The sequence below is a fragment of the Onychostoma macrolepis genome, chromosome 04 (genome assembly GCF_012432095.1).
Source record: "Onychostoma macrolepis isolate SWU-2019 chromosome 04, ASM1243209v1, whole genome shotgun sequence".
In the NCBI taxonomy this organism is placed as follows: Eukaryota; Metazoa; Chordata; class Actinopteri; order Cypriniformes; family Cyprinidae; genus Onychostoma; species Onychostoma macrolepis.
In genome coordinates this window covers 28,528,332-28,555,623 of record NC_081158.1, presented here as the reverse complement: position 1 = coordinate 28,555,623, position 27,292 = coordinate 28,528,332, and the positions used below count along the sequence as shown (strand labels likewise).

Here is a 27,292-nt window from a genome sequence, read left to right as displayed (position 1 = left end):
AATATAAATGCTTTAACATTAACATTAGCTCCACTTTCACAACAGTCACATTTCACCACTGCTTAAGCCTATCATACTGGGATGTTTTTCTTTTTAAATTTAACACACACTCAGTGGTCCCGTTGAACACCAATTGTCTTGCATGTATCACATGACAGGAATGTTTGTTTGTAATCCCCGTAAACCTGACATACAAGTGTGTGTGTGTGTGTGCGCGCGCGCATTTTTGTGACAAATGAGGACATAAATTTGTATAATGACAAGGGTATGGCATAGGTATTACAAGGAGAAGGTGACTTTTCAGGACATTACCCCCACTTTGTCCCCACTTTTCAAAATGCTTATAAATCACAAAGAATGGAGTGTATTGAATATCTGAAATACCACAAAGTTTCCTCTAAGGGGTAGGGTTAGGTGTAGGGTTGGTGTAGGGCAATAGCACATACAGTTTGTACAGTATAAAAACCATTACGCCTATGGAAAGTCCTCACTTTTCACAAAAACAAACGTGTGTGTGAGAGAGAGAGAGACAGAGATAGAGGGAGGAAGAATACTGAGGGAGGTACTCTAAAAAACTCTCAAAGCTCATTCCAAACTTTCTTGAACTGTGTGAAAAGGATCAAATCCTGGTGTTACTGGAAGAGAGCAGTCATGTTAATAACTCACACTTCAATTTCATTCAACCCCTTGGTAAAAGCATTGGGGGCTAGGCTAAAATTGTTAGGGCCTCAAGTCATGCTCACTTCAGATGTTCTCTTTCAGAACTGAAGGAGTGGATGCCGAGCTGCCATATCCTTCATATTGATATTAATTATATTATTTCTTGTTCGACTATTAATCAAGTTATGGCAAGAGTGAAATGTGTAACCTTATGTGCGCTTATGAGATATTAAAGAATCCTGCTTTATGCTGTACTTCTACTCTCTAAGATGACACTACTTCATAGTGTGTGTGTAACGAACCATACTGATAAAATTTTAGCCAGGGCTAGGCGGCCTTGAAGTTCTGATAAGTGCTCTGTGTGTATGTATGTGTGCTGGTGGCTCTCTCTCTGTGTGTTAGAAGACTGTCTCTGTCAGGTGCCGCCATCCTGACCAAAAATAGGTGTCCGGAAGACACCTATCTTGTATGATCCCTGATCGCTGACGTCTGCCCAATCTGATGGAGATATGTTTGAAGCATTAACGTCCATATGTGGAGATTGTCTAAGTTTATCTGGGTTTTAGAACCTCTCAGAATTTTGATGACTTATGCATTGACGCAATTAGCAACCTCTGTTAGGTATAATTACTGGTGTTTTTGAATTGTACGCAGAGCGGCCTACGAACTCGATTGTGAGTCTTGAAGCTGACTTCTGCTGATGGAACTGCAAACTATCTTCAGTAAATTTTCTTAATTTTTGATCGAATCTCTTGACTTCTGGTCTTCATTCAACACACCTGGTCCGAGAGTCTTTACTGTAAATTCCCCTACAGAACAAATACTGCTCAAAAAGTGGGCAGTCCAACACACTGGTGCATTCGCTCTTATTGTCAAATAGAGTCATGACCTAATTCCAAGTAATATAGTCAAATAAACAAAAGAATCAGTAAATCAACTAAATATTCACTAACATTTTTTGTTTATAAAACCATTAATAAGCCAACACTGAAAGTTATAGAGTAAAAGTACATTTTTGTGATTACAAATTGAGTAAAAGAGTACCCACAGTAAAACTACTGAAAGGATACTGCTTTTATCCCAAAAAGTAAAAAAGTAAAAGTAAAGTAAAAAATGTAACTAGTTACTACGCACCTCTGCATGTATCTGAAGTATAATTTAAAAATTAGACAAAAAGATTAAATGAACCACATTGTTTTTAATAAAGAGGAACATATTTTCAGTGATGACAGGGTTTGGGACAGTTTACCTGAGCAGATGACTCCGGCACCTCTAGTATGATCACAGTAACCTTTACCCCATCCCCCTGACCTGCAGTTCTTTAAGGTGGATTCTGAACCAACACATTTGATGTGACCCATCCAGACTGGTCCTGATCCTTGTCCAAAGTGTGCATTAGCCAGAACATCTACAGGTTCTCCACAGTCCAGCTCTCTACACACCACTGCAGCATCAGCCAAATCCCAGTCATCATCACACACTGTTCCCCACTGACCTCTATGAAGAACCTCCACTCTACCAGCACAGCGACTGTGACCACCAACCAACCTCACATTCACACTGTCTGTATATTGAACATAGAATATGAGAGAGAGAGAGAGAGAGAGAGAGAGAGAGAGCATATTGTGACTTAATTTATGATTATATTGTAATCTGAAACACCACATTATAATCAAAATATTTAAAGCAAGCAATTTACAAACACAATATTTCTGAAAGTAACTATAATGTCTGAAAGTAGGCTCCGATATCTCTTTTTAAATGCTGTACTTACCAGCTGTGATGAGTATTACAACTGAAGACAGTAAAATGAACATCAGGCATCTTCCCATCATCCTCAGCATGATTAACTCAACACCCAGAACAAGCTTCTCCACACTGATGATACAGAAGTACAGGCATCCTCTCAGCCCCCTTAATGAGAGAGAAAGAGGCCCGACACCCTCCAATCACACTCGCTATTACCTTATTAGACACAACAGAGGAAATCATCAAACAACTTCACTGACAAATCAGAGGATGCTTTTCTGATTTTCTCCATATATATCAAAACTGCCAGTGCTGATGAACTCCTCCTCCCCATACACCAAGACGCCTCACTGAGGGGATGCACACACACACACACACACACACACACACACACACACGTATGATACTTACAGGAGGCAGGAAACTCTCCAGTTTATTTACAGCATCAAAGCCAAACACCTGCAGAGATGAGATAAAAGCACTGATAACTAACTGCAAATGTCCTAAAAATTTCTATTAATGTATACATATGTTAGCATGACATTAAGACGTACTCAACAAAATGAATAATATTTAATAATAAAAAAAATACATTTAAAAATAATTTCTGTAACCAATGTGAAATTTACCTAATTCCACACAAGTGGTTTCAGATGGCCCACAAAAACCATAATTCTCACTGAGTGAAGATAAGCATGTTGTTCACCTTGTGGCCAGCAGAGAGAGTCTGTGTGCTCATTGTCTGCTACAGCATTCTGTGCTATACGTTCATGGTTTCTGAGTACTATAGAATGTGAATCTGATCTTTTGTCTTCGAAGTTCTTTACGTGAGACTATTCTGTCCTAAAGCTACTTAAAAGAATACACTGTTTGCCATACTTACAAAATTGATTACTAAATGACCCTTCCCTTCTGAAGTGTGCTTAATTGCAGTAAAATTGCACTTTTTGTGTACTTCAATTATTAAAAGTATACTTTTTAAAAACTGCACTTGCAGATAATATAATATAATTTAAATTAAAGACCACTTAAGTGTACTTAAAGAGAGTACACTTTAATGACAATAGGTCTTAACATACTTAACCCTCTGGCCCTCTTCGGTCATTTTTGCCTGAATAATTTTATATTTTGACATTTTAAAAATCTTAGCTTCATCGGAATGAGATGACACTTGGTGACTTTTGTCACATTAGCAATATGAACACACAAAAAATCATGGACATGAATCGGATATGTTAAAGGGTCCAAAAAAAAAATAGTCACACTTGACTTCTTCGCGGTCAAAAAAAATATGAAAAAAAAAATATATATATGAAAAGTCAGTGAATCTTTTGGTGGTACAAACTACAAATCAACCACTGGTCAGAAAAAAAAGTGTGCAGCAATTAAGGGGTGACTCTCTAGAATATCAGGAGTGCAAAATAGACACACACACACACACAAACGCACACACATACATATATAGACAGAAATGAACTGGTAAGACTGCAACAGAGCAAATTTTGAAAATATGTTAACATTAATCAAATTACATTGAATAAAATATCAATTAATTACAAAATGTTTGTATAAAGTGTTTTGAATTATCACTATCTATTCCTTATTTTGTTGTTTTGTTGTTAATTATCAATAACTAGTTACTACGCACCTCTGCATGTATCTGAAGTATGGCCCAATTCTCACTTCAAAAAAATGGATGTTAAATGCCTTCACTCTATTTTAATGTGAAATATTGCATTTATTAAAAAATAGTAAGTAAATAAATAAATAAATATATATACACACAGTGGGTACGGAAAGTATTCAGACCCCCTTACATTTTTCACTCTTTGTTATATTGCAGCCATTTGCTAAAATCATTTAAGTTTTTTTCCTTTTGTTGACATTTTTGAAGATTTATTAAAAAAGAAAAACTGAAATATCACATGGTCCTAAGTATTCAGACCCTTTGCTTTGACACTCATATATTTTTTAAGGTGCTGTCCATTTCTTCTGATCATCTTCCAGATGGTTCTACACCTTCATTTGAGTCCAGCTGTGTTTGATTATACTGATTGGACTTGTCTATATAAGACCTTACAGCTCACAGTGCATGTCAGAGCAAATGAGAATCATGAGGTCAAAGGAACTGCCTGAGGAGCTCAGAGACAGAATTGTGGCAAGGCACAGATCTGGCGAAGGTTACAAAAAAATTTCTGCTGCACTTAAGGTTCCTAAGAGCACAGTGGCCTCCATAATCCTTAAATGGAAGACGTTTGGGACGACCAGAACCCTTCCTAGAGCTGGCCGTCCAGCCAAACTGAGCTATCGGGGGAGAAGAGCCTTGGTGAGAGAGGTAATGAAGAACCCAAAGATGAAATTTGGGGTGAGTGAAAAAAATTCAGGGTGGGAGGAAAAAATATTTTTCAAATGTTTTGCGTTCTCTCGCAAAACTTTTGCATTCCCTCGAGAAACTTTGTGTTCCCTCGCAAAACATTTGCCTTCTCTCACAAAACCATTTGAGTTTGGACAAATTCTTCCTGTTTACTTTACAGCTTGCAGTGGTTACAGCTCGTACACTGAACAAAATTATGAACGCAACACTTTTGTTTTTGCCCCCATTTTTCATGAGCTGAACTCAAAGATCTAAGACTTTTTCTATGTACACAAAAGGCCTATTTCTTTCAAATATTGTTCACAAATCTGTCTAAATCTGTGTTAGTGAGCACTTCTCCTTTGCCGAGATAATCCATCCACCTCACAGGTGTGGCATATCAAGATGCTGATTAGACAGCATGATTATTGCACAGGTGTGCCTTAGGCTGGCCACAATAAAAGGCCACTCTAAAATGTGCAGTTTTATCACACAGCACAATGCCACAGATGTCGCAAGTTTTGAGGGAGCGTGCAATTGGCATGCTGACTGCAGGAATGTCCACCAGAGCTGTTGCCCGTGAATTGAATGTTCATTTCTCTACCATAAACTGTCTCCAAAGGCGTTTCAGAGAATTTGGCAGTACATCCAACCGGCCTCACAACCGCAGACCACGTGTAACCACACCAGCCCAGGACCTCCACATCCAGCATCTTCACCTCCAAGATCGTCTGAGACCAGCCACCCGGACAGCTGCTGCAACAATCGGTTTGCATAACCAAAGAATTTCTGCACAAACTGTCAGAAACCACCTCAGGGAAACTCATCTGCATGCTCGTCGTCCTCATCGGGGTCTCGACTTGACTGCAGTTCGTCGTCGTAACCGACTTGAGTGGGCAAATGCTCACATTCGATGGCGTCTGGCATTTTGGAGAGGTGTTCTCTTCACGGATGAATCCCGGTTTTCACTGTACAGGGTAGATGGCAGACAGCATGTAAGGCGTCGTGTGGGTGAGCGGTTTGCTGATGTCAAAGTTGTGGATCGAGTGGCCCATGGTGGCGGTGGGGTTATGCTATGGGCAGGCGTATGTTATGGACAACGAACACAGGTGCATTTTATTGATGGCATTTTGAATGCACAGAGATACCTTGACGAGATCCTGAGGCCCATTGTTGTGCCATTCATCCAAGGATACACAATTCCTGGAAGCTGAAAACATCCCAGTTCTTGCACGGTCAGCATACTCACCGGACATGTCACTCATTGAGCGTGTTTGGGATGCTCTGGATCGGCGTATACGACAGCGTGTTCCAGTTCCTGCCAATATCCAACTTCGCACAGCCATTGAAGAGGAGTGGACCAACATTCCACAGGCCACAATCAACAACCTGATCAACTCTATGTGAAGGAGATGTGTTGCACTGCGTGAGGAAAATGGCGATCAGACCAGATACTGACCAGTGTTAATTTCGTTAACGAAGACGACAACGAAAAATATTCGTTAACAAACCTTTTTTCTGTGACTAAGATGAGATGCTGATGAGCTAGCTTTCTGCGAGCGCGATTGGAGATGGAGTGAAACACAGACAAATGCGTTTCATCCATTCTTTCATACCAACCCCACATATCTAGTCTCAGTATGGCAGCTGCAGCGGACAGATAGGCTACCAAAACACGAACTAGCGATCTGAAACAATGGCTTAATGTTTTAAAACAGTGACAATCGAGGACTAAATTCGATAATAATAAATCCTGAACTTGGACTCAAGTATAAAGAAATACAGTCAGACAGTGGTTAGTTCAAGGCATGGTTTTGGGACATTCTAAAACGCTTTATTGTGGCTTAAAACAGTGACATTAGGACCAATCGATAATAATAAATACTAATAAAATTGTTAGGCTTATATTAATAACCTTATTAATAATATTACTATTAATAAAGAAGAATAGCCAAGAATATGAATGCAACGGATTTGGTATTTTTAAATCACCGTTTTCAGTCAAAGTCCGTGTAAGAGAATTCTGAGAATTGTTTCTAAACACATTACAAATGTTAGAAATGTATTGCTGAAACACATTACAAACACTCTGAACTATGTAGTACTGAATTGTGGAGTTAAACCCTTAAATAGTTTTTCACCAATTCTGTGTTCAGGATTTTTTGGGCGGGGCTAAAACGGTGGCTCGATGACGCAATGGAGCCACCGAGCGCCTAACACTATAATAACTATGTTTAATTTTCAAATTAATGAACTTTATTTAGAGTTAGCCAAAGGGGCATTCATTAGATCCAGAGCCAAATGGCTGGAAGAAGGCGAAAGGAACTCTAGCTATTTCTTTGTGCTTGAAAAGAGAAATGGAAAGAGAAAATCTCTCTCAGCTCTTAATATCGATGGAGCAGTTTGTAAAGATCTAGTTCAGATTTCTAATTTCGTTACAAATTTTTATAGTAACCTTTACTCTTCTAAATTTGATATTAATAGTTGTGATAGCTTTCTTGATAAAATACAGGGTTGTATCCCTGCTATTGATGAGGATTATAAATCATATTGTGAGTCGGCGCTAAAATGTGAAGAAGTATGGAAGGCACTTCAATTGATGAAAAAAGGAAAATCTCCGGGCATCGACGGCCTTTCTGTTGAATTTTACACTCATTTTTGGGATACTTTAAAAAGCCCTTTAGTAAAAATGTTTCAAGAATGCATCATTCAAAGAGAGATGACAGTGACCATGAAACAAGGGATAATTTCTCTTATCCCTAAAGCTAACAAAGATATTCTTTCAATTGATAATTGGCGCCCCATTACGCTCTTAACTGTAGATTATAAAATCCTGGCTTTGGTGTATGCCAATAGATTAAAAACGAATCTTGATTCTATTATTTCTGAAACTCAATCTGGTTTTTTAAAGGACCGCCATATATCCAATAATATAAGATTAGTTTTGGATTTGCTTGATTATGCTGATTCTGTGCACTCAAATAGTCTTATTCTTTTTCTTGATTTTTACAAAGCCTTTGATACGATTGAGCACCAGTTTCTTTTAAAATCTCTAAAGTTGTTTGGATTTGGGGATGCCTTTGTTGACACTATTGCTATGTTTTATAATGGAATTAATAGTTCTGTTGTCATACATTTTAATACCTCTAATAGATTTGATATACTGTGTGGTGTTAGGCAGGGCTGCCCAATTTCTCCTTTTTTATTTTTATTAGTTACAGAGCTATTATCCCTAAGTATTGTTCAAAATCAAGAATTAAAAGGAATTTCTGTTTTAGGGAGGGAAATTAAGATTTCACAATTGGCGGACGACACCACATTGTTTCTAAAGGATGAATCGCAAGTGTCAAAGGCTCTTGTCACGAATCAGTCAGGCCCTTCACCCCACCAATCACAGCGTTCCAGGTCACCAGAGTACTAATCACCCGCACCTGCACCAAATCACCTCAGTAATCAACCCGGCTACTTAAACCAGCACCACTCACACTACACCGTCCGATCTCGTTGATTGCTACGTGGACTCTCATCTCAAGAAAGACTAAGATATCCTTACCTTCCTAAGACTTACCTTTTAAGATCCATTCCTGTTGTTCTCCATTTGCCTCTGTTGTCTTCCCCTTCCAGATCCTTCGTCGACGGTGTATAAGTGTGAGTCTGTGTGGTTCCCCTCGTCTCGTCTTCCTAACCTGCTGAAACAAGAAACCAGTCATTCACGGATTGTCACTGCACCTTTTGAATACTCACCTTGCTTGGACTCACTTCAATAAACTCACCTTTGTTTACACTCACCTTTGTGTCCGGCTCTGACCATAACAGAAGATCGGACCGAACCGACAACACCACGATGAGCACTACGGACCCATTCCAGGAGCTGGTGGATTCCATCAAAAAGGTACTGCTACAGCAACCCACACCACCAGCTCCACCATCACCACAACCACCTCCAACGATCACCAATCCTTCCTCACAGATCATACTCGCCAGTCCCATGGCCCGCCCAACACCCTTCTCTGGTTTGGCTGAGGAATGCGATGGCTTTTTAATGCAATGCACATTAACCATCAATCTTCACCCCCACGTCTTTACCACAGATCAAGCAAAGATCGCTTTCATCGTGACATCCCTTACAGGACCTGCGCTGAAATGGGCGGAGTCCATCCTCAATCAAGCCGGCCCCGCGACACACAGCTTCGCCAACTTCATTCATCACTTCAAGGAAGTGTTCAGCAGTTCGCCAGGGGATTCCTCCGTGGGGGAGAAATTATATCTTCGTCAGGGTAATCAAACCATACATCAATATGCATTGCAATTCCGCACTCTCGCTGCAGCCAGTGGTTGGAACGAGCCATCCCTTCTTACAGCCTTTCGACAGGGGCTCGAACCCCGCTTGCGCACCCACTTGAGTTCATATGACGACACCTTTGGACTGGAAAAATTCATTCAACTGGCCATTCGATGTTCCAATCGGTTACAGTCATGCTCCCAGGATCCATTCTCAGCCACCGCATCTCCACCACCTCGCCAACCAGAGACAACTGACCCTCCAGAACCAATGCAAACCGATTCCACTCGATTAACCTTGCAAGAACGTCAACGGAGAATTACCCAGCGATTATGCCTATACTGTGGGATGACAAACACCGGATCCTGAGTGTCCCATACGCCGAGCCCTGGTGAGTTCTGTACTCCCTCTTTTCATGAATACAAACCTCTGTCCACCCATGCACTGCTTACTGCCGGTTCCCAGATGATTACAGTTACCGTCCTCCTCGACTCTGGCTCAGCGGGCAACTTCATCGCAGGATACCTCCTCCGGCAGCTCCGACTCCCTACCTCGACCACGGCGACCGCCTATGCGGTACAATCCATAACTGAACGCCCATCACAAGGCGTTCCGTCCGCCGCAGCGCTGGGCCCATTCGGCTACAAATTGGGCAGCTACATCAAGAGGAGTTGCATTTGTTGGTTCTGGAGGGTTCCACGGTGGATATCATCTTGGGTCGTCCGTGGCTGGTGCAGCACAATCCCCATCTCTCCTGGCGGACAGGAGATGTCCTAAAGTGGGGTGAAAATGTTTTCCTCAATGCTTCCCCAATTTGCCACAGCCCTTACGACGAGCCCAGGAAGTGATACCGGTCCTCACCACCTCCATAGAAAGCCCTAAAGAAAAGTTATCCATCGAAATCCCTACCTGTTATTCCCACTTTAGCGACGTCTTCTGTCCGAAGAGGGCTGCCCAGCTACCACCTCACCGGCCATGGGACTGCGCGATCGATCTCATTCCGGGTGAGCCTGTACCTAGAGGAAGGATCTATCCCTTATCCCCACCGGAGCAAAAGGCCATGGAGGAGTACATTGAGGAGGCTTTACAACAAGGTTACATCATTCCATCTACCTCCCTGCTGCTTCCAGCTTCTTTTTGTTGCCAAGAAGGACGGTGGCCTCGACCCTGCATCGACTACCGTAAGCTCAATGACATCACCATCAAGTACCGATATCCCTTCCCTTGTCCCAGCAGCTTTGGAACAACTCCGCGGCGCCACCATCTTCACCAAACTGGACCTCCAGCGCCTATAATCTCATCCGGATACGAGAGGGAGATGAGTGGAAGACTGCTTTCGTCACGCCTACTGGCCACTACGAATATAGAGTTATGCCGTATGGACTTGTCAACGCTCCCTCCGTATTCCAAGGATTCATCCACGAAGTGCTCCGGGAGTTCCTACACAGATTCGTGATTGTATATATAGATGACATCCTCATCTACTCCCGGAGCCAGGCCGAACATCGCCATCATGTTGCGGAGGTCCTCCAACAGCTCAGAAAGTTCCAACTTTACCTCAAGGCAGAAAAATGTTTATTCCACCAACCCTCCGTTCACTTCCTAGGATACATCATCGATCAGCGTGGCGTCCGCATGGACAAGGGGAAGGTGGAAGCAGTCACCTCCTGGCCCACACCATCCACTGTTAAAGAATTACAAAGATTTCTCGGATTCTCAAACTTCTACCGAAGGTTCATTGCCAACTACAGCACCGTCACCAGTCCCCTCACAGATCTGCTCAAAGGTTCACCAAAAACGCTCTCCTGGAACCCGAGAGCCAAAGACGCCTTCAACAAACTCAAACATGCCTTCACCAATGCACCTCTCCTCACTCACCCCGATCCGGAACTACCCTTTGTGGTAGAAGTGGATGCCTCCACCACGGGAGTAGGCGCCGTCCTATCTCAGCAGCAGGGAAGCCTCCCAAACTCCATCCATGTGCCTATTTCTCCAGCAAACTAAGCCCGGCGGAAAGGAATTACGACATCGGCAACCGAGAACTCCTGGCCATCAAGCTCGCCTTAGAGGAATGGAGGCACTGGTTGGAGGGGTCCAAACATCCATTCACCGTCCTAACCGATCACAAGAACCTACAATACCTCCGTGACGCAAAACGACTCAACCCCCGACAAGCCAGATGGGCCCTATTCTTTACCAGATTCCACTTCCAGATCACCTACCGACCCGGCACCAAGAACACCAAGGCAGATGCCCTTTCTCGTATACACACCCTGGACGATAACTATGAGGAACCTGAGACCATTCTCCCCACCAAACTCATCACTAATCCATTCCTGTTGTTCTCCATTTGCCTCTGTTGTCTTCCCCTTCCAGATCCTTCGTCGACGGTGTATAAGTGTGAGTCTGTGTGGTTCCCCTCGTCTCGTCTTCCTAACCTGCTGAAACAAGAAACCAGTCATTCACGGATTGTCACTGCACCTTTTGAATACTCACCTTGCTTGGACTCCCTTCAATAAACTCACCTTTGTTTACACTCACCTTTGTGTCCGGCTCTGACCATAACAGCTAATATACAATTTTTCTTGTGCTTCTGGTCTAAAATTGAATATCTCAAAATGTGAGATATTGCCTGTTCATGATTTGAATAATAACTCCATAGAAAATATTCCTATTAAATCCACGGTTAAATATTTAGGCATTTATATCACCAAAAATCTTCTGGCAAGACAGCACTTGAACTTCTCGTCCAGGATTGTCAAATCTAAAAACATTCTTAATTCCTGGCTACAACGGGACCCATCTTTATATGGAAGAGCCCCTGGACTGTCTTGTGTGTGTTTTGCTCCCCATGTGTGCCCTGTGACCCAGTTTCTGTCTCCCTTTGATTGTTTAATTTGTTTCCAGGTGTGTCTCCTTAGTCCCTTGATTGTCTTGTCTTTATAAGCCCCAGTCCTTTCAGTTAGTGTTTGTCGGTCTTCAAGTGTCCACCCTACCTGTGATCTGTGTTCCTATTTTATATTAAACTCCTGTGTTATTGAAATCCTTGTCTCCTCGTTCCTGGTTCCAGTGCTCCACGTGAGATGTGACAATCCTTTGCTTATTTGATGACTCAGGAAATATTCTCTCTTATGAGCAATTTATGAGATACCATAGTTTCCCAACTCCTCCAAAAGAATTTAATAAAGTGGTTAAAGCAATTTCACCTGGATTACTTCACCTTGTTAAAAGTCACTATTTAATCCAAGGAGTTCAGGTGTTACTCAATCTACTTTGCTGTTGGAAGGTGTTGATCTGTTAGATAAGAAATGTAATAATAGGCATGTGCGCCAAATTTTTCAGTTTAAAAGGAAAATTTCTTCAAGAGGAAAGTTCTACTGGAGGTCCTTGGTTGATGATATAGACTGGAAAAGATCCTGGCTTTTACCTGGGAAATATTGTATTTCTAATAAGGCAAAGGAAACACATTTTAAAATTTTACATAACATATATCCTGCTAATTTTAATATTTCTAAGTATTTGGACATTGACAGCTCATGTTCTTTTTGCAAACAAGCAGAGGAGACATTAGTACATCTGTTTTTTGAATGCCCTATATCCAAGCAATTTTGGTCTGACCTAGGTTCTCATATATTTGATTCTGCCGATGTTGTACATTCTTTTAGTTTAAAAGACATTATTTTTTTATTATGATAATACTAAAAATAAACCCCTGGAACATACTGTTAATTTTTTCCTTTTATATGGTAAATTTTTCATTCACAAACAAAAATTTGCAAATAGTTATCCATCCTATCCCTTTTAAAATTGAATTAAACTCACTTCTAAAATCTCTTCATCTTATAAAAATAAAAAACCTAAGATTTCTGAAATATTATACAGAGGTATGTAAAGAAAATCCTTGTATTTAGATGCTTTCCTTATGTACATTTGTTTGTATATCTTTGCAATGTCATTGTAATGTCATTCACATCTGATGGTTTTATTTCTTTTCTTGTTTATTTTTTGTAACAATTTTTATTTTATTAAAGTGTATGTGTGTGTGTTTGTCATTTATGTTTAATTTATAACTATTGGTCATTATTTTTTGGATTTGTATGTGATCCCTTGACTATGTTCTTCTTGTACTGTCTGTTCAAGCATTAATAAAAAAAAAAATAAATAAAAAACTATAATAACTATGTTGAGAGGTCAAGTTCTTAGTTTGTCTTTTCGAATATACAGATTCTAGGCAGGGACGGTTGTGAATGGAGACCCAGGTCTTAGCCCAGAGACATCTATATGTGGCAGAATACATACAATTTAAAAATATGGAGCGTTCACAATTCGCATCTAAAAACGCATGGAAACGCGAGCTGTACCGCTTTCTCTTCTTTCAAAGCGCATTGGAGCTTGCGCTCTGGTGGTGTTTGCCGTTTCTAAGCAACCATGAGCCGCGCTCGCCTTGACTACGAGAAGGTTTCAACCCACTGCAGCGCTGACGCGCGTTGAGCGCGCTTGTCGCGCGTCTACAACTAAATAACGAACTTGCACGCTCAAACATGTACGGCTGTATAAATCCAACTGAGCAACTAGAGGAAGCATCAGTAGCATGCATTCAGGTTGTAGCGGTATTTGACAGTTGAGTGTGTTTTCTTTGTGCTTACCAAACCCTGTCAAAATAAACCCAGACTTCTGTTATCTTGGAGTAGGGGCATTCCTCCTGTCTTGTGGACTGATAGAGGGGAAGAAGGGTTAATATTACTTCATACTCTGGGAGCTACCGTGTCCATTAGTAAACTCCAGAGCCTCAATCCTCATCAGTCGCTGATACAGAAGACAAAAGCATACTCAGCAAGGCAGATAAAAACATACTTAAATAAATGAGTACAGGAATTAAATGTAAAATTGTGTTGTAATTATGTGGTATTGTGTTGTCTTTTGGCACGCTTTATCACAGCATTTTTGTTGCACTGTATGTAATATATCTGGGATATTCCTGTGGCACTACTCTCATATTTCTGCAGTAATATCTAGCTTTCCTGTAATAGTCCTGTGGTCCTTTTGTTATATCTTTGTGGTATTCCTGTAATAATTTTGCAGGGTTTTTTATGATAACACTTAATTTGCTGAAATTACTGCAAGAAAACCATAGTTTTTCTGTCATAAACCTGTGGTATTACTAGCATACTTGTCATAATCTTAAAAATGTTACAAATACAACCATACTGACACCATACTACATCTGCCATATTACATTTCAACATTTATTCACCTTGTGTAACAATATCATCTGTGTACACTACAAACTAGGGTACATGGCACAATAAAACACAATCCAGTGTGAGGATGGGTTGGACAGAAAGGTTGCAATGGGATTACAAAATCAATGTGATATTTTTTCAAAATATTTTTTTTTCTGGCTAAAGGTAATTGATTTAAGTAGCCTACATATTATACAAAATGTAACAAACAACTGGATTGCAGCTAACACATACAGTATATAAGACCACTTAAACACTTTAAAGGGATTTGAGGCAGTGGGTGTGCTTTCAGTTATCCAGTCCCTTCATGTTTTTTTGTTTTTTTTTGGCTCCTCCTCCACATCATCATAGTCTGTTATTAGAAAACAAAAGCAAATTAATGCATCAATATGCGCTTAAAAAATATTACAATCAACACATCAATATCGGCAGTGAAGTTAAATGAGCTATTGTGACCACAAAAATTTATAACACAAAGCAATTATTAAAACTCAAAAATTCAGTTTAAGGTAAAAAAAAAATAAAATAAAAGGTGCCAATAATTTACCAAACATATCACTCACATATTCCCTGACATTCTTCAGATCTTCATACTTCTCCTGAACACCCTCTGATAATATAAATGTGTTTATTATTAATTACACAAGTTAGTGTCATTATCTGATGAAATAATTTGAAGAACAGTAAAAGAAAAAACATAACATGTTTGTATGGGTGAAATTTGACACCCCCTGCTTTATCATTGCAGAACTGTGGTACAATGACAACATCATCATAGTTTTCTGGTAAGTCATCTACAACAAAACAATGAAAAATGCAATGCATTCATTAAATGTACAAAACCTAGATGCATATGCCTAATTAAAATGCATATACATAAAGTGTTAAAACTTGTAGAAATAATTATAAAAATAATATTAACCTGTACCATGATAATGTCTCAGTCCAACAGTGATTATATCATCATAATTTTCAGGTGTGACTTGTTGCTCTTCTAAATGACAGTATAAACAGAGGCCCAGTATGTCATTTAATTCAGTGAAATCAGTTAAAGTCACTGACCTGCTGGGCTGTAAGTGGCGGTGACATCATTATAGTAGTCAGGTGTGACTCCTAGTAGAGAACTTGCTTAAAACAACATAGATGAACAAAAGATACAATAAATCCATATCTGTATTATTATGTTCTGAATGGTGTATATAACTCTGCTAAGATAACCTGCTAAGTTAATATTTTTAGTTCATTTGATATACATTCATTTCTGTATATAGCAAATAACATACTATTTCAGTCCTCTAACCTGAAAGAAGCTCATCAGCATCTTCGTATCCAGAATGCTGTTCTGTAGAAAGGACACTTCCTGGTATGGAGATTAGAACCATCAGACATGTTCACAATCAAAATATCAGCTAAAATCCCCACTTTAAAATTACAATTTCAAATAGCACACAAAAAAGTCCCACAAATTAATCAATGTGATTTACTCCACTCACCCCTCTAAATAAATTGATGACCCTGTTGATCTCCACAAATCAGACACTATGACACTTACCCCTTTGAGTGAAGAGACTGTGTCTATTAGTGGGTCTGCGCTGAATCTCCTCATGAACGGCCTCAGTCGTCGTCCTGTGTCTCCTCTTAGAGAGAGCTGTGAGTGTAGACAGACAAACCTGCTGTCAGTTCACAACACATGACTGATCACACACTGAATAAGACACAATATGACAGTCTCTGGATCTCTCCTACCTCTCCTCATCACTCTGTTCTGCTGAATCAGTATAAGCAGTGGCACTAAGAGCAGTAAGAGCACAACTCCCAGTACAATCACAAGCTCTGGGGGGACGGAGAGAGACGCTGCTGGAGGAGTTTGTGGAGGAGAGACTGATGTTGAGCGCACTGGAGGAGAAGCTGATGTTGTTGTGGCAGGAGTAGTGGACACTGACACATCTGTCAAAACAGACACAAACACATTCAAAATCATGGTTGTCTTGAACACATAAAAATTATCTAAATAAGGACATTATTCCTCAGTGTTTGCTGTGACCTGCACAGGTGAGTCCAGCGTGCTCTTTGTGGGAGCAGTCAGTGTGGTTTTTCAGGGAGAGAGGACAGTCCCACAGGTGAAGCTCATTCCCTCTGCACTCGACTCTGTTCAGCCACACAACACCTTCACCAGCACCAAAGACTGAATTCCCATCAGCCCTCAGTGCTGCTCCACAACCCAGCTGCCTGCAGACCACCTGAGCATCGCTGATGTCCCACTGATCATCACAGACTGAGCCCCACACAGCGTTATCATACACCTCCAGCCTCCCAGAGCACCGGCCCTCCCCTCCACTCAGTCTGAGAGCTAGGCGTTCTAAATTACATAGACAAGACAACACATTAATCAGCAGCATAGTATTGTTAGAACAGCCACACCAATGTGCAGTGCATAAGATCAAATGCCCCCAGAACACAATTACATACAGGAGGGGTGGACCAATGTCAGTGCTGGAGAGCCACATTACTACAGAGTTCAGCTTCAACCCTAATCAAACACACCTGAACCTACTAATCAAGTTCTAAGGGTTACTAGAAAGCTACAGGCAGGCGAGTTTTTGTCAAGGTCGGAGCAAAACTCTGCAGGACTATGGCTCTCCAGGATCGACATTGACCACCCCTGACATATAGTATGAGTGTTAAGATATTCTTTGCCATCAAATTAACTTACCTGAACATTGTCTCTGGTGGGGAAATGTGGACCAAGTCAAATAGCTTTGAGGGGACTCACTTTTCTGTTCTGAAATTAATGGAAGTTTATATAATATAATATAATATAATATATGTTATGTTATGTTATGTTATGTTATGTTATGTTATGTTATGTTATGTTATATGTTATGTTATGTTATGTTACCTGAACAGGTGATTTTGGCCACTTCATCCCTATTGCAGTCATTCTGTCCCCAGGGTAAAGATGGACAGTGCCACAGACTCGAATCATGTGGTCGACATTTCACTTTATCCAGCCAGTTACGAGCTGATTTCACTCTTGCTATAGAATTGGAAAAAGCACCAGATCTTCCACAGTTCAGCTCTTGACAGATCAGACTCACTGTGTCTCTGTCCATCTGGTTCCAGCACACATTACCCCAGGATCCATTGTAGAAAACTTCCACATTCCCTTCACAGCCCTCAGTTAACCTGATCTCTTTAAACTCTAGATGTAAACAGGAGCACATACTCAGCTTTCACCCAAACCCATTCATTTCAACCACTGAAGAGTTACACATGGGTGACTAAAATATCCCAATACAATGTTTTGACCCACTGTTTTTTTTTTTTGTTTTTTTTTTTATCAACCACCTGTAATAGTTTGTTGAGATGTGAGCACACTACTTTAAATACATCCCCCACCCCCACCCAACTGTTTACCTGAGCACACGACTCCTACATCCTCCTTGTGATTGCAGTCATGTTTTCCCCAGCCTGGAGAAGAGCAGCTCCACAGGGACGTCTCATTCCCCTCACACTCCACCTCATCCAGCCATATGGGTCCAGAACCAGGACCAAACCAGGCTGGTACCTGCTGGCTACTGAGGGCCACTCCACACTGCAGCTGTCTGCACACCACATGGGCATCTTTAATATCCCAGGAGTCATCACACACTGTCCCCCATGAGCCGCTGTGAAAAACCTCCAGCCTCCCTGCACAGTCTCCCCCAGAACCCACCAGCCTGATGGACCCGCGACCTGATATTCAGAGAAAGAAAAGCACATTATTGATGACTAACAACTGAAGAATCTGCCCAGATGTTGTTCTTCTCACCAAGGCAGGTGATTGACAGCTGTTGTGTGGAGCTGCAGTTGAGAGTTTGTGGAGAGCTGCAGTTCCCCAGATGAGCTTCACTCCCAGAGCACTGGAAGCCCGTCACACACTCATGACTGTGTTCAGGACTGGATGAAGAGGAGCCGTAGAAGTTCAGCACAGAGCCACAGCCCAGCTGTCTGCAGACCACAGAGGATTCAGTGAGACTCCAGGAGTCCAGCAGAACTCTCCTCCAGACCTGATGGATGAAAACTTCCAGCTCCCCCTCACACGGTCTCTCTCCAGACAACCGCACCAGACCATCATGAAGAGCCAGAGAGGAACCTGAATTGTGTTCGAATGTAATGAAATAGTGTTTATAAAATACATTCAAAAGTTTTTAAGCAACATAACGCTCTCAAAGTCAAATAAGTTTACCAGAGCAGATGACTCCAACATCTCGTCTGTGAGAACATTCAGCTCGACTCCATGAAGAGATGGAACATTCTGAGAGTTTTGTTTCATTCCCGTCACAATCAAACACATCAGCCCAGATTTCACCACTTCCCTCTCCAAACCAGTCTGATCCCACACCGCAATCCCACAATTCAGCTGTCTACAGAGGGCACTGGCAGCTCTCATATCCCAGCATGCATCACACACTGAGCCCCATTCATTGATGAACCGAAGCTCCACTCTTCCAGAACAAGAGTCTGAACCATTTACCAGTCTGAGATCAGTGTAACCTGTGGAATGAACTTTAGTCATTACATGGCCCATTAGATAAATATTCTCTATATGTGTGTAGTATAATGTAAAGTGGGGTCAAATATTACTTAACCATTCAGTAACAATGCAGGAAATAATTTGGGGGAATATATTTTGTAATAAAATACATTTAAGACATATTACAGAATATCTTACATGTCAGACATAAATAGAGTACCAAAAACAAATGAAAAGACACTTAATTGTAACATGTGGGTAAACCAATCAGGATCTATTTGCAATATTTAATGAAAGTAACAAACAAACAACCAGGAACATGGGGAGTACAACAATATGTGAAAGCATGAAAAACAGTGACCAATACATTCAACAACTGAAGAAGTAACAAAGGATACACACAGACAATTTATACACGGGGGCTAAAAAACTTAACAAGATAACAAGAGCCTAATCAAGAGGGAGCCAATAAACAAACCCACTACAAACTGACTACAAAAAACACAGGAAATTACATTAAAGTCCAGATATGACACAAGGAACATTTCATAATAATACTTTACCAGAACAAATCAGGAATATATTGTCACTGGTGCAGGTGTGTTTGTGTGATGATGATACTGAGCAGAAAGAAATCTGAGACTCATTTCCTCTGCACTGAATCTCTTGTGTCCACATCTGAGCGTCTCCTTTGCCAAAAGCAGCTGCTCCCAGCACCTGTACAGGAGCCCCACAGTCCAGCTCTCTACACACAACCTCTGCATCCTGCTGGTCAAAGACAGCGTCACACACTGACATCCACGACTGATCATGAAGTATCTCTAACCTCCCAGAGCAGCGAGAACCTCCAACCAACCTGACTTCTGAAAGAAAATAAAAAAGAACATTCTTTAAATTAAGGAACAAAGCCAGTTATATGATACCATTTTCTTTATTAATTATTAATCATTTTGGATGTCACGGTTTGCTGACATTAGGGCAATTTTTATTGTTAATGTATTAAATGTACACATACACTATAGCAATATGAAAAATATGCTCTTACCAAATTGATCAAAATTTACAATAAAGACATTTGTATACTAAATATACACTTACATATTTTAATTGAAAATGTATTCACCACCATGAAAAAAAACACAAACACATGATAATGCAACTTTTACAATAGTATGGTTATGATGTATTTTTGTGATGACAAATTAGTTCTCAGGTCCATTTTATGTCCCAAGTTCGATAGCTTTGGCAGCTGTTTTTCTATAATAATACAAAACTTTAAACTTACCTGAACAAATAACTTGAGCACTCTTATCAAGACACTCATCATGAACACTTGATTGCATGGATCCACATTTCTTAAGTGTAGACTCTGATCCATTACACATTGCATTTTTTATTAAGATTGGTCCTGATCCCAGACCAAAATGATCATCACCCAGAGCATCTACAGGTTCTCCACAGTCCAGCTCTCTACACACCACTGCAGCATCGGTCATATCCCAACCGGCGTCACACACTGTTCCCCACTGACCTCTGTGAAGAACCTCCACTCGACCAGCACAGCGACTAGTACCATTTACCAGTCTCACATTCCTTATGTCTGTGTGTGTTCGTGTGTGTGTGTTTGTGTGTGAGTGAGAGAGAGATAGAGAGAGAGAGATTAGCATTGTGCGTTACACAAACTTTCACCACAATTCTTATGTTTCAAATTCTTCAAAAATGATTTCTTCAAAAAAAGTTTTTCATTTATTACTGAACATATAGCACAAAAATAACACCGAGCCATTTTAAATATTAAGGTCTCTCTTTTTATTTTTTTGTTATCAACATTTTTATTTATTTTTATACACAACATCCAAAATAAAAATTAAAAAAAAAAATAAATAAATAAAAAAAAATAAAAATAAATAAAAATAAAAAACAACAACAGACACATACTCAATATCTCAAAGTCCAATCAAAGGGAGGGAAAGAGGGAAAGGCAAGAAAAACACAAAAGTCACTCCTTTATACAGTCACGTATATCAAAAAGAAAGCACTGCCAAGCATCGATGGTAGAAGGCTTGGCCCCATTGATTCGTGCTGTTGTACATTCACAAGCCACTATGTGCAGGAGACTACGGATCCAATATGTTTTTCCACACATGTGCGGTGTAAACCAGTTTTGTATTATTGTCTTCTTCGCAGCTGTAAAACCAGCAAACATCATTCTCTTTTGCATTGAGGTTATACAGAGTTCAGAATCATCATTAAGAAGACACAAACTTGGATTAACAGACCAATCCATTTGCAATAAGGATGATAAAACCAGGTTTGGTCTCTCTTTTATTAATTAAAAAAAAAAAAAAAAAAAACATTTTCTTGTCCCACTTAAAAATATTCTCATTATAGTCCATATTCTTTTCCATTTTGTTTTTAGTGTAAACAATGATTTTGATGTCCCTAATGTAAAATTTATCAACTGAAACCAAAAATAAACATACAGTATGCAATCTGATAACCTATTTGAAAAACTCAAGTCAAACTATTTATGTAGAGCTGAATTTAAGGAATCACGTTCTGTAACTTTCAGTTTTTAGAAAGTTGGATTCTGATAACAGCCTCAACCAAAATAGTTTCTGCTACTACTGTGTCTTTATGAACACCAGTTCAATCACTGCTGTTTCAGAGGACTGAAGAAACCCTGAGAGGCATACATTATCACTTTTTTCTCAGCTTAATTTTCAAATGGCAAAAAAAAAATGAAATAAGCATTATACAGAGCATCTACAGGTTCTCCACAGTCCAGCTCTCTACACACCACTGCAGCATCTTTAAGATCCCAGAAATCATCACACACTGTTCCCCACTGACCTCTATGATGAACCTCCACTGTACCAGCACAGCGACTGTCACCACCAACCAACCTCACATTCACATGAGCTAAATATTTAGCAGAAAGAATAAAGATGAAGTAACTGGAGAGAGTGTGAAGAGAGTATTTATTCCGTGCATTTGATCTACAGTATTTGCATTGTCTAAACAGATTGTGTATTGTGTCATGCATCACAAAAAATTAAATGTTTGCTCTCAGCTGAATTTTCTTGGGATCTAAACATACAAAAAATTAGTTCTCTCTAATTTTTTTCTTCTTCTTTTTTTTTTTGTGGTATGAATTTAACAAAATCCATTTCTAAGTATAATAAACAGTCTACTGCTTTATCATGGAAAATAATATTTTACCTTTGATTACACTTACTAAAAATGTATGTCTTTAAATGAAACCACGTACAGTATCAGCATTTATCAAATCAGAACTATATCACACAAAGAGACTACAGTGAGTGAAAACTGTCAATTTCATCGTCAGTCAACCCGAGGGACTAACATGTCTGTATGATTATATAATGACATTTGACAATTTCTTTGCACTGTGAAAATTAAGCAGAAATCTACTGAAAACAAAACAGGAAAAATAATAATGCATGGTGCTAAAAGTTTCATAAATAAATAAACCTGATATTATTATAGTCATCTGAGACACCACATTACAGTCAAGCTTAATTTTAAGTAAATAAAAAACAATATTCATAGAATGTTTAGAAATAACTTCATCTTTTTTATTCCTTGTGTACTTACAAGCTGTAATGTGTATTACAACTGCAGACAGTAAAATGAGTGTCAGGCATCTTCCCATCATCCTCAGCATGATTAACTCAACACCCAGTACAAGCTTCTCTGCACTGATTATACAGAAGTGCAGGCATACCCTCAGCCCCTTAATGAGAGAGAAAGAGGTCCGACACCCTCCAATCACACTCGCTATTACTCACTTCAGTGACAAATCAGAGGACGCATTTATAATGTTCTCCATATCAAAATAGTAAGTGCTGATGAACTCCTCCTCCCCATACATCAAGACGCCTCACTGAGGGGATGCACACACACACACACACAGTGTATATATATATATATATATATATATATATATATATATATATATATATATATATATATATATATATAAGGAGGCAGGAAACTCTCCAGTTTATTTACAGCATCAAAGCCCAACACCTGCAGAGATGAGATAAAAGCACTGATAACTAACTGCAAATGCACTCACTATTAAGAATCTACATCCCCTCCAGAAGTCTGAGATCTGCTAGTGAGCGACGCCTCGTGGTACCATCACAAAGAGCCTCAAAATCACTCTCCAGAACATTCTCGTTCACCATTCCTGGCTGGTGGAATGATCTTCCCACCCATATTCGGAGTACTGGATCCCTGTCAATCTTCAAGCAACAGCTGAAAACTCATCTCTTTCGACACTACTTGACTTCAACCTACACATAAAAAAAAAAAAAAAATCTTTCTCCTTACTTATTCCTTCCCTTGCTAGCTTGTACTTATTTAAACAATGCCTGAGACTTGGTGTTACAAGCACTTCCTTTGTCGGATTGCCTCTTCAAGATGAATCGCTTCATGTGTTCGCAGATGGGAGTTTTACTTACTCAAACATGTTCTGAGGGCAGAAAGGAAAATGATTGGTTCACAGATTCAACCAATGAAATTGAAGCAGGGGCGGGGTCAGGAAATTTGAACGCGCGTGTGTGTGGAGGAGGGAATACATCAGACAGATACTTTACTGACGCTTCGTGGGAGGCATTTATAACAAGGTAAGTGAATTTACCATGTATTTTAATGAAACAAACAGACAAAAAAAAAAAAAAAAAAAAACCCATCTCAAACCTTTAGTGAGATAATTAGCGAACAAAGATGCACAGAACAAATAGTATGCATTTTCATTAGTCTGCTTCATCAGTCGATCGCACCAAAGCTGCTAATACTGGAGTAAAACTTTTCCAATGCTACCGCGCTATCTGTGAAACCGATATGAACAACAACATAACTAGTTAAAATCTCAGGGCAGAAGTACTCAATATTCATATTAGTGTTATTTTTACTGAACTATGCACTGCTCTCAGGGCAGGAGTACTCAATATTAATATCACTGTTATTTTTACTGAACTATGTGCTGCTCTCAGGGCAGGAGTACTCAATATTAATATCACTGTTATTTTTACTGAACTATGTGCTGCTCTCAGGGCAGGAGTACTTAATATTCATATTCCTGTTATTTTTACTGAACTATGTGCTGCTCTCAGGGCAGGAGTACTTAATATTCATATTCCTGTTATTTTTACTGAACTATGTGCTGCTCTCAGGGCAGGAGTACTCAGTATTAATATTACTGTTCTTTTTACTGAACTATGCTGCTCTCAGGGCAGGAGTACTCAATAGGTCCCTATTACTATTCTTTTACTGAACTATGTGCTGCTCTCAGGGCAGGAGTACTCAGTATTAATATCACTGTTATTTTTACTGAACTATGTGCTGCTCTTGGGGCAGGAGTACTCAATAGGTCCCTATTACTGTTCTTTTTACTGAACTATGTGCTGCTCTCAGGGCAGGAGTACTCAATAGGTCCCTATTAATGTTCTTTTTACTGAACTATGCGCTGCTCTCAGGGCAGGAGTACTTAATATTCATATTACTGTTATTTTTACTGAACTATGCTGCTCTCAGGGCAGGAGTACTTAATATTCATATTACTGTTCTTTTTACTGAACTATGTGCTGCTCTCAGGGCAGGAGTACTCAGTATTAATATCACTGTTGTTTTTACTGAACTATGTGCTGCTCTCAGGGCAGGAGTACTCAATATTCATATTATTATTACTGAACTATGCGCTGCTCTTGGGGCAGGAGTACTCAATAGGTCCCTATTACTGTTCTTTTTACTGAACTATGCGCTGCTCTTGGGGCAGGAGTACTCAATAGGTCCCTATTACTGTTCTTTTTACTGAACTATGTGCTGCTCTCAGGGCAGGAGTAGTCAGTATTAATATCACTGTTATTTTTACTGAACTATGTGCTGCTCTCAGGGCAGGAGTACTCAATAGGTCCCTATTAATGTTCTTTTTACTGAACTATGTGCTGCTCTCAGGGCAGGAGTACTCAATAGGTCCCTATTAATGTTCTTTTTACTGAACTATGCGCTGCTCTCAGGGCAGGAGTGCTTAATATTCATATTCCTTTTATTTTTACTGAACTATGTGCTGCTCTCAGGGCAGGAGTAGTCAGTATTAATATCACTGTTATTTTTACTGAACTATGTGCTGCTCTCAGGGCAGGAGTACTCAATAGGTCCCTATTACTGTTCTTTTTACTGAACTATGTGCTGCTCTCAGGGCAGGAGTACTCAGTATTAATATCACTGTTATTTTTACTGAACTATGTGCTGCTCTCAGGGCAGGAGTACTTAATATTCATATTCCTTTTATTTTTACTGAACTATGTGCTGCTCTCAGGGCAGGAGTAGTCAGTATTAATATCACTGTTATTTTTACTGAACTATGTGCTGCTCTCAGGGCAGGAGTACTCAATAGGTCCCCATTACTGTTCTTTTTACTGAACTATGCGCTGCTCTCGGGCAGGAGTACTCAATAGGTCCCCATTACTGTTCTTTTACTGAACTATGTGCTGCTCTCAGGGCAGGAGTACTCAGTATTAATATCACTGTTCTTTTTACTGAAATATGTGCTGCTCTCAGGGCAGGAGTACTTAATATTCATATTATTTTTACTGAACTATGTGCTGTTCTCAGGGCAGGAGTATTCAACATTCATATTATTTTTACTGAACTATGTGCTGCTCTCAGGGCAGGAGTACTCAATATTCATATTACTGTTCTTTTAACTGAACTATGCGTTGCTCTCGGGGCAGGAGTACTCAATAGGTCCCTATTACTGTTATTTTTAGTCTAATATGCACTGCTCTAAGGGCAGGAGTACTCAATATTCATATTATTGTTATTTTCTCTGAACTATGCGCTGCTCTCAGGGCAGGAGTACTCAATAGGTCAGTGTTACTGTTACAGTGTTACTGTGCTATCCTCTATGATCTAACCATTGTTCATTCTTTTAAACAACACATTATATCAAGCATGAAGAACATTCAGTAAACATGGCTGTTAGCTCCCTGGCCATTCTTGACTGTTGTAAAACTGAAGCAAGTTGTCCCATAATATACATTGCATTCTACACTGCGTAGATATATATTCATTTTTTCTATATAGTATTGATATTTTGGCATAACCTTCCTGTTTATTTTTACTAGTTTTAGTCTAGTAAATGTATGCATATTTTTAAGGGTATTCAATTAATTTTTTTGTTTTTTAAATCATTACATTTATAAATCAGTAGACAATTACTGTATTATTGATTGATCTTTTATTTTATTCTTCAGTTACCTGGACGAGCTGGCAGAAATTCGACAAATCAAAGGAGCTACCACTGAAGAGGCATCTGATGCTGCCGAGTCCAAAATGGTGCAAAAATAGAGATGTATGAAAAATGGTGTATGTTTGGTTCCACCTGATAAAAGCACATAATAGCCAGATTTGGATGGTAATTGGTTCTCATGGGGACTAAAGCGATTTTCAGCATTTACAGGGGTTAGTCTGTGATTTTATTGCCATCCGAATCCAGAATGTCAGTGTTTTTCTCCCACCATCCCTGTAAAAATCCCCAGCCAAATTAATAATGTCATGTGGTAATTTAATTGCTGTCCAAATCCACATCTCTGAGAAGAAGAAATAGATTCAAAACTAACTGTTTAAATCCTTTTTGACCACCGTTTAACATGATATACTAACTGTTGTACTTTGCATGCATATTACTGAAAAAAATACTGAAATGCTAGAAAGTATTTACAAGAACAATATTTCATAACTGCTCCACCACAACAATTGAGTGCTGTTAATAACAAAAGACCGGAAAGCATGTAAACATTTGAAATGGGTCATTATTATGGCAGTAACAGGTATACAATACAACTTTAAAATATGTATAGCCCTACAAGTACATACATAAAAATGTAAACCAAGCAGCTTTGTTTACCTCATGTAAATAAGAGGTTGCAACGCATTTCTGCTAATCTCCACATTTTTAATTACACCCATCATTTTGAGAGATAAAATTTAAGAAAACTATTTAAACTATAGTGGGTCTATTTTCCTATTTTTAAACCAGAGATTTAAATAAATAATGAATAGTATATTACATTTAAATTTATTTATTATTCCAAGCATATGCCATTTTATTTATTTATAGCAGACCACCATGCGATTGGCCATGTCAGCAGTGCATTTCTAGGTTCATATGATCACACATCTTGCTTCTCCACTGTGAAAAAAGCATCAAATCCATGAGTAAATACATTTTTACATATGTTCACATGAGAAACAATTACCATCTGATAGGTCTTCTGTCACAGAGTTGACTTGTGTTATTTTTGTGAGTTGACTTGTGTTAAATGTGATTGCAAAAGATCCCAGTGTCAATCTACAGTATGTGCAACCACTTAATGTTCTCATAGTCTATTGCAGTTGCACTTGTAATGTAAAAATAGCCAAAATAGTTAGTTTTTTTCTTCTTCTCCGTGCTGTTA

General features: G+C 39.5%; 1 pseudogene; it reads right to left on the bottom strand.

The window, feature by feature from the left end:
* LOC131538537 (uncharacterized) overlaps window positions 1-27,292 on the bottom strand; it is a 128,449-nt pseudogene that overhangs the window by 28,858 nt on the left and 72,299 nt on the right.